Source organism: Periplaneta americana, chromosome 8 (assembly GCF_040183065.1).
Source record: "Periplaneta americana isolate PAMFEO1 chromosome 8, P.americana_PAMFEO1_priV1, whole genome shotgun sequence".
Taxonomy (NCBI): domain Eukaryota; kingdom Metazoa; phylum Arthropoda; class Insecta; order Blattodea; family Blattidae; genus Periplaneta; species Periplaneta americana.
This window is the reverse complement of record NC_091124.1, coordinates 122,335,150-122,341,357: the sequence shown is the minus strand read 5'-3', so window position 1 is coordinate 122,341,357 and position 6,208 is coordinate 122,335,150. Positions and strand designations below refer to the sequence as shown.

Here is a 6,208-nt window from a genome sequence, read left to right as displayed (position 1 = left end):
GTAAAACAACATTTTTCAAGAGGCACATTAATTGAAGTGTCGGCTGGAACAACATTATAAGTTACATTTGGTAAAATTTACAGGAGCTGCAAAAATGTGTATGCGTACAACTTTGTTCTTATGAGGGTAGCAAACTTTTGAGTGGACAAATTTCACGTACTGCATTGATGGACAGTTGCAAGCCAAGGAGTATAGCAAGCTAACATGACATACAACATTATTACACGGAAACACACCGAATGAAAATTTTGTAACTTAGAACGTTGTTCCAGCTGACGCTTCAATTGTATTCAGGTACTCTGTGAATGTGTACTTAAAACAAGAGAGATGGACTATAGCTGCAATTAAATTTAAAATTTATTTATTTATTTTGTGTAAACAAAACACGACATTTTTCAGGAGACACCAATAAGCATAATCATTTATTACATCCACTGTCTCATTATATATGCTATGGTACATGTCATATTTACAAATTAATAATATGCAGGCTAATACATAAGAGTACATAGTAACTGTAATTAAACACAACACAAATACATATGCAAATACACAAAACTTGGAAAACTGTGGCAGAGCCAACTTCAGCTATAAGCCCCATTTGTTAGAGATCTGCACGGGCCATAATTCTTAGGCCCGGCCCATCTCGGCCTGATCTGAACCAGACCCGAACCCAACCAGAAACCTTAGATTAGCTTATAATTATCACTTGACTCGAACCTAATCCTGAAGACTAGCAGATAAAGCAGAGACCATAGGGATCAAGAACAGCTGCAAGAGATTATCACTCCATTAGAAGGATGAGAAGAAGTAATCTCCCAGTCATCCAGGCCAAACAAATCTGGTCAACAAAATTAAACATATTTTTTGTTAAAACATAAAGAATGGGTGATTTTTGTAGCATTTACTTTTTGTCCTTGTAGATGGACCACCCATTAAAGAGGAGGAAAAAGTAATGTAAAAACTCCAAATGTTACTTTTGATATTCCAAACCCCATCTCTTTCCAAACATGAGGACACGACTTACTTTTATTTCAAATCATTCTTTGTTGTAATGTTAGCATCCAACTTTCAACTAATGTATTTTTTAAAGAAATCACTGTAATAGTACTGAAGTTCATGCATTTCTAACATCTCAAGTATAATTAAGTCAACATTAAACTTACAGTTCACAGATGGAGAAAGATTTTTCAATGTGGCTAATGCATTCCTCAGAGGCTTGCTTTTTCTTTCTTTCTTTTTTTTTAAGCATCCTTAGGGTGTAACTCGATCGCTATTATCCCATTATCAGCTGAAATATTTAAGAGAGGGATATATGCTTATATTCAGACCTTTCTGGGTTTAGCCTACACTACCTACACTGAATAAACCAGTAATTTCACTTAAAACTTACTTTCATTACACTGTGTAGACACCCGTAAATGGAAAACTTTCATCTGCTGCACCAGCTGACTCTATAATATTTTAAGAGTGGAATTAATTCTTAAGATATTTAATTCTGGAGAAAGATGATGTTTTATCATAAATGTGTGGAAACTTCAAAGTCAGCAGCTGTAACAGTATTGTATTTTCTAATGTGCTATTAATCCAAACTCATTTTTAACAATAAGAAAGTAAAGCTGCAATAACAAAGAGAGAGAGAAAAAACCAAGCAAATAGTTCTATTGTAAATAGGGTGTAGTCAGTTTCTGTTTTACCTTATGAAGAGATATTTTTCAGTTTTTCTATACACAAGAAATCATTCACAAGTTTCAAAGTGAGAATCCTCACAGCAGAATTGAAATACAACTTAACATAATGTGGCCTAATCTGATTACAAACCCATTACAGAGAAATCTCAAAATAAATTCTTCAGTTTAGTGTACTTTCTATTTTAGGCCTACATTTATAAATTTCAAATTCCCACTCAAATCCCACATAATATTATAATACAATGATGTTTACTTTTTATGACATCCATTTCTTGTGACTATTTCATCATTATGTACAATTTATATTTTAACATTTTTTTTTTTTTTTTTTTTTTTTAACTTTTGCATCTAATTTATCTACTGCTTGCCGCAGATTTCATATAGTATGTGTGTTAGTTTTATTTTCAACATGTTGGCTGAAAATGTGTTTACATGTTACAGCTATTTCAGATTGGAAAAGTAAGCATCATACGTAGAATGTGAAAGAACGTTTTGTAGTATAAATCAAATTACCTGCAGATATTGTTGGGATGTCCAGTTTCACTTCAAAAACTAAAGAATTGCACTGTGAACCTGAATGGTACTGTAAATAAAAAAGAAATAATAGTATTACAATGTAATACCGACATTAAATTAAATTTGTATAACAATTTTCAAGAATCTAATATTTTTTTATCTCTAAAGCTCATCATCTCATCTTCTGACTCTTAATTCCTTACACACTAACTCATTCGTGTTATTAGCTGCACTGGTATCGGTGGAACTTGGTTTAGTTACTACTTCGGCTGTAACAAAAGTAAGTAAATAAATAAATAAATAAAAAGAATTCAAACGTGTGTTATACAATTTCCTCTGCTTATTATTTAATAATTGTATAATTTAACATATAAGTGAACTTATACATTGAATATGAATCAAAATCACTGAGAAATCACTCAATTGATAGGAGAATTAAATCACTTACCTTGGCTACGTTTGGATTTGGTTTTGCTTCAGTTGGAGGGACTCCAATTGTTTGTAGCCTGCATTGTCTCTCTGCAGCAGCAATTTTATTTGTGTTCTTTTCCAAGAATTCAAATTTGCTTCTCAGCTGTTTTCCGGTCCTTGTATTTGTGTTGATGTTACTATATTCTTCCCATGCTTCATTCTATATTACTAAAAAGAAAGTAAAACTAGGTTAATTCCATATGCAACCTACAACATTAGAAAATATACTGTATTTCTCTTTTTCCCTTATCTAAGTTTCTATACCTAAATAAGCAAAAGCTTTTAATGGACGATTGTCAGTACAATATCAAACATATGACTATACTGTAGGCTACATAGAAACTTTGGAAAAAACTTAATATCTGCTGTTTCTGTATTATTTTACGAGGTGTTGAATGTGCATTGCCTATTGCATTTTAGTGGAAACGTCTCTCCACCTCATGCTGTTCTTTTAAAAAAATAATGTTAGGCCCTATCTGTGATCGAATGGTATTATGGGTCTAATACAAAATATCCGCCCATTTATTAACAGTAAAATACGTAGGCCTAACATACTGAAATATTGGTAATTTGCTAGGAACATTGTACCTTCCTGTACTAATGTTGGTTAGAAATGCCAGGCCAAAGACATCAATCATTATTATCAGTATCAGTGAACTTTTCTTTTTTAAACGAGTTATTGTGCCTTCGACCCATGATTTGAAGCCGTGAAGTACACTATTTCTAAAAAATTACCGAAATAGGCCCTATTCACTAATAATGTAGGCTATACAACAAACTGAAAGCACACTTAATATTAATTACAATACAAAAATAATTGCCAGCTACACTTCTTGTGCAGTTACACATGAATAAAACCATGATTATGGAGAAAAACGCACTTTTGCTGGAACCCGCACCCGTCCTGTTTAGGCCTACTAATTAAAACCAAAATACTATAATATGGTAGGAATTATTACTATTCGAAAAGAAACATAACCTTTAAAATCTTACCTTTTGCTTCCATGCAAAGTTTCTTCATACAGTATGTGTAATTTTCTGTCCTTCACTCTGTTATTTTTTGGCTGGAGCTTCAGTATTATAATAAATAATAACAATAATGTTTACAATAAAACCTCAAAATAAATAATACCATATAAGCACTGAACATAAACATGAAATACGCGGGTAAAGGTATACCAAAGCAAAAAATTTCACTACATTTTCAGTAACTTCATTGCCAACCTAATAAAAATGTTACTATATCTTCCGGATAACAATCCTGCAGTTAAAATCCGCTGGTAGTACAGAACAAAATATTTAACTTCCAGATTGCTAAACTGGAGTATAGGAATCTGGAGCTTTAACAGGCGATCGTAGTACAGGTCCTTAAAGTTCGTATTTAGTAAAACTCCGTCTTATCTTTTGACTAAGGATTAACAGAAACCTACACACAGGGTTCAAGGAGATTTAAGATGATTAGTCAGTCCATTGATTATAGAATACTTACTTACTTACAAATGGCTTTTAAGGAACCCGAAGGTTCATTGCCGCCCTCACATAAGCCCGCCATCGGTCCCTATCCTGTGCAAGATTAATCCAGTCTCTATCATCATATCCCACCTCCCTCAAATCCATTTTAATATTATCCTCCCATCTACGTCTCGGCCTCCCTAAAGGTCTTTTTCCCCCTGGTCTCCCAACTAACACTCTATATGCATTTCTGGTTTCGCCCATACATGCTACATGCCCTGCCCATCTCAAACGTATGGATTTAATGTCCCTAATTATGTCAGGTGAAGAATACAATGCGTGCAGCTGTGTTGTGTAACTTTCTCCATTCTCCTGTAACTTCATCCCGCTTAGCCCCAAATATTTTCCTAAGCACCTTATTCTCAAACACCCTTAACCTATGTTCCTCTCTCAGAGTGAGAGCCCAAGTTTCACAACCATACAGAAGAACCAGTAATATAACTGTTTTATAAATTCTAACTTTCAGATTTTTTGACAGCAGACTGGATGATAAGAGCTTCTCAACCGAATAATAACACGCATTTCCCATATTTATTCTGTGTTTAATTTCCTTCTGAGTGTCATTTATATTTGTTACTGTTGCTCCAAGATATTTGAATTCTTACACCTCTTCGAAGGATAAATCTCCAATTTTTATATTTCCATTTCGTACAATATTCTGGTCACGAGACATGATCATATACTTTGTCTTTTTGGGATTTACTTCCAAACCGATCGCTTTACTTGCTTCAAGTAAAATTTCCGTGTTTTCCCTAATCGTTTGTGTATTTTTTCCTAACATATTCACGTCATCCGCATAGACAAGAAGCTGATGTAACCCGTTCAATTCCAAACCCTGCCTGTTATCCTGAACTTCCCTAATGGCATATTCTAAAGCGAAGTAAAAAGTAAAGGTGATAGTGCATCTCCCTGCTTTAGCCCGCAGTGAATTGGAAAAGCATCAGATAGAAACTGACCTATACGGACTCTGCTATATGTTTCACTGAGACACATTTTAATTAATCGAACTAGTTTCTTGGGAATACCAAATTCAATAAGAATATCATATAATACTTCCCTCTTAACCGAGTCATATGCCTTTTTGAAATCTATGAATAACTGATGTACTGTACCCTTATACTTCCATTTTTTCTCCATTATCTGTCGAATACAAAAAATCTGATCAATAGTCGATCTATTACGCCGAAAACCGCACTGATGATCCCCAATAATTTCATCTACATATGGAGTTAATCTTCTCAAAAGAATATTAGACAAAATTTTGTACGACGTCAACAAAAGTGATACTCCTCGAAAGTTACCACAGTTGGTTTTGTCCCCCTTTTTAAAAATAGGTTCAATTATGGACTCCTTCCATTGCTCTGGTACAATTTCCTTTTCCCAAATAGCAAGTACAAGTTTATAAATTTCGCTATATAATGCACTTCCACCCTCTTATATTAATTCTGCTGGAATTTGATCGATACCTGGAGACTTGTACTTTTTCAGATTTTCTATCGCAATTTCGACTTCTGAAAGCGTGGGTTCGGGGTATAAATGGCTCAGCAGTTTGTATTTCAATTTCGTCCCGATCATTTCTATTTGGCCTATGTATATTTAGTAGTTGTGTAAAATAGTTTAGGATTGATGGAGAGTCTGCAAGCAAGTCACCATTCTCATCCTTGATCACGTTTACCCTTGGCTGATATCCGTTCTTAAATTCCTTTATACCCTTATATAAATCTCGAATGTTTTTATTCTTACTATTTGTTTCTACCTCATTCAGTTTTTCCTTCAAGTAACCTCTCTTTTTATTCCTAAGTGTACGACTTGCTTCCCGTCTTTCATTGAAATAATTATCTCTCTTCTCCTCAACGGGATCCTGTAAGAATTTCAATTTTGCCTGTTTCCTTCTTTCTACTACCATGCAACAATCTTCATCAAACCACGGTTTCTTTTTCTTAGTTTCATAATAACCTATGCTCTGCTCAGCTGCAATTTTGATACTATCTCTGATATTTTCCCACACGCTATTAACA

At 34.0% G+C, this 6,208-nt stretch overlaps 1 long non-coding RNA gene across 4 annotated transcripts; it reads right to left on the bottom strand.

Annotated features, from left to right (window-relative positions):
* Window positions 1-378: 378 nt before the first annotated feature.
* On the bottom strand, window positions 379-3,891 carry LOC138705015 (uncharacterized). Of its 4 annotated transcripts, XR_011333540.1 has the most exons (7): window positions 3,672-3,890; window positions 2,656-2,846; window positions 2,419-2,476; window positions 2,205-2,274; window positions 1,394-1,454; window positions 1,167-1,291; window positions 379-841 (listed from the first exon to the last, which is right to left on the bottom strand). It is a non-coding gene; the product is annotated as an uncharacterized lncRNA (long non-coding RNA). The 4 variants fall into 4 exon arrangements; XR_011333539.1 differs by having other exon boundaries at window positions 2,205-2,476; XR_011333537.1 differs by having other exon boundaries at window positions 2,205-2,846; window positions 3,672-3,891.
* Between the last annotated feature and the right edge of the window lie 2,317 nt (window positions 3,892-6,208).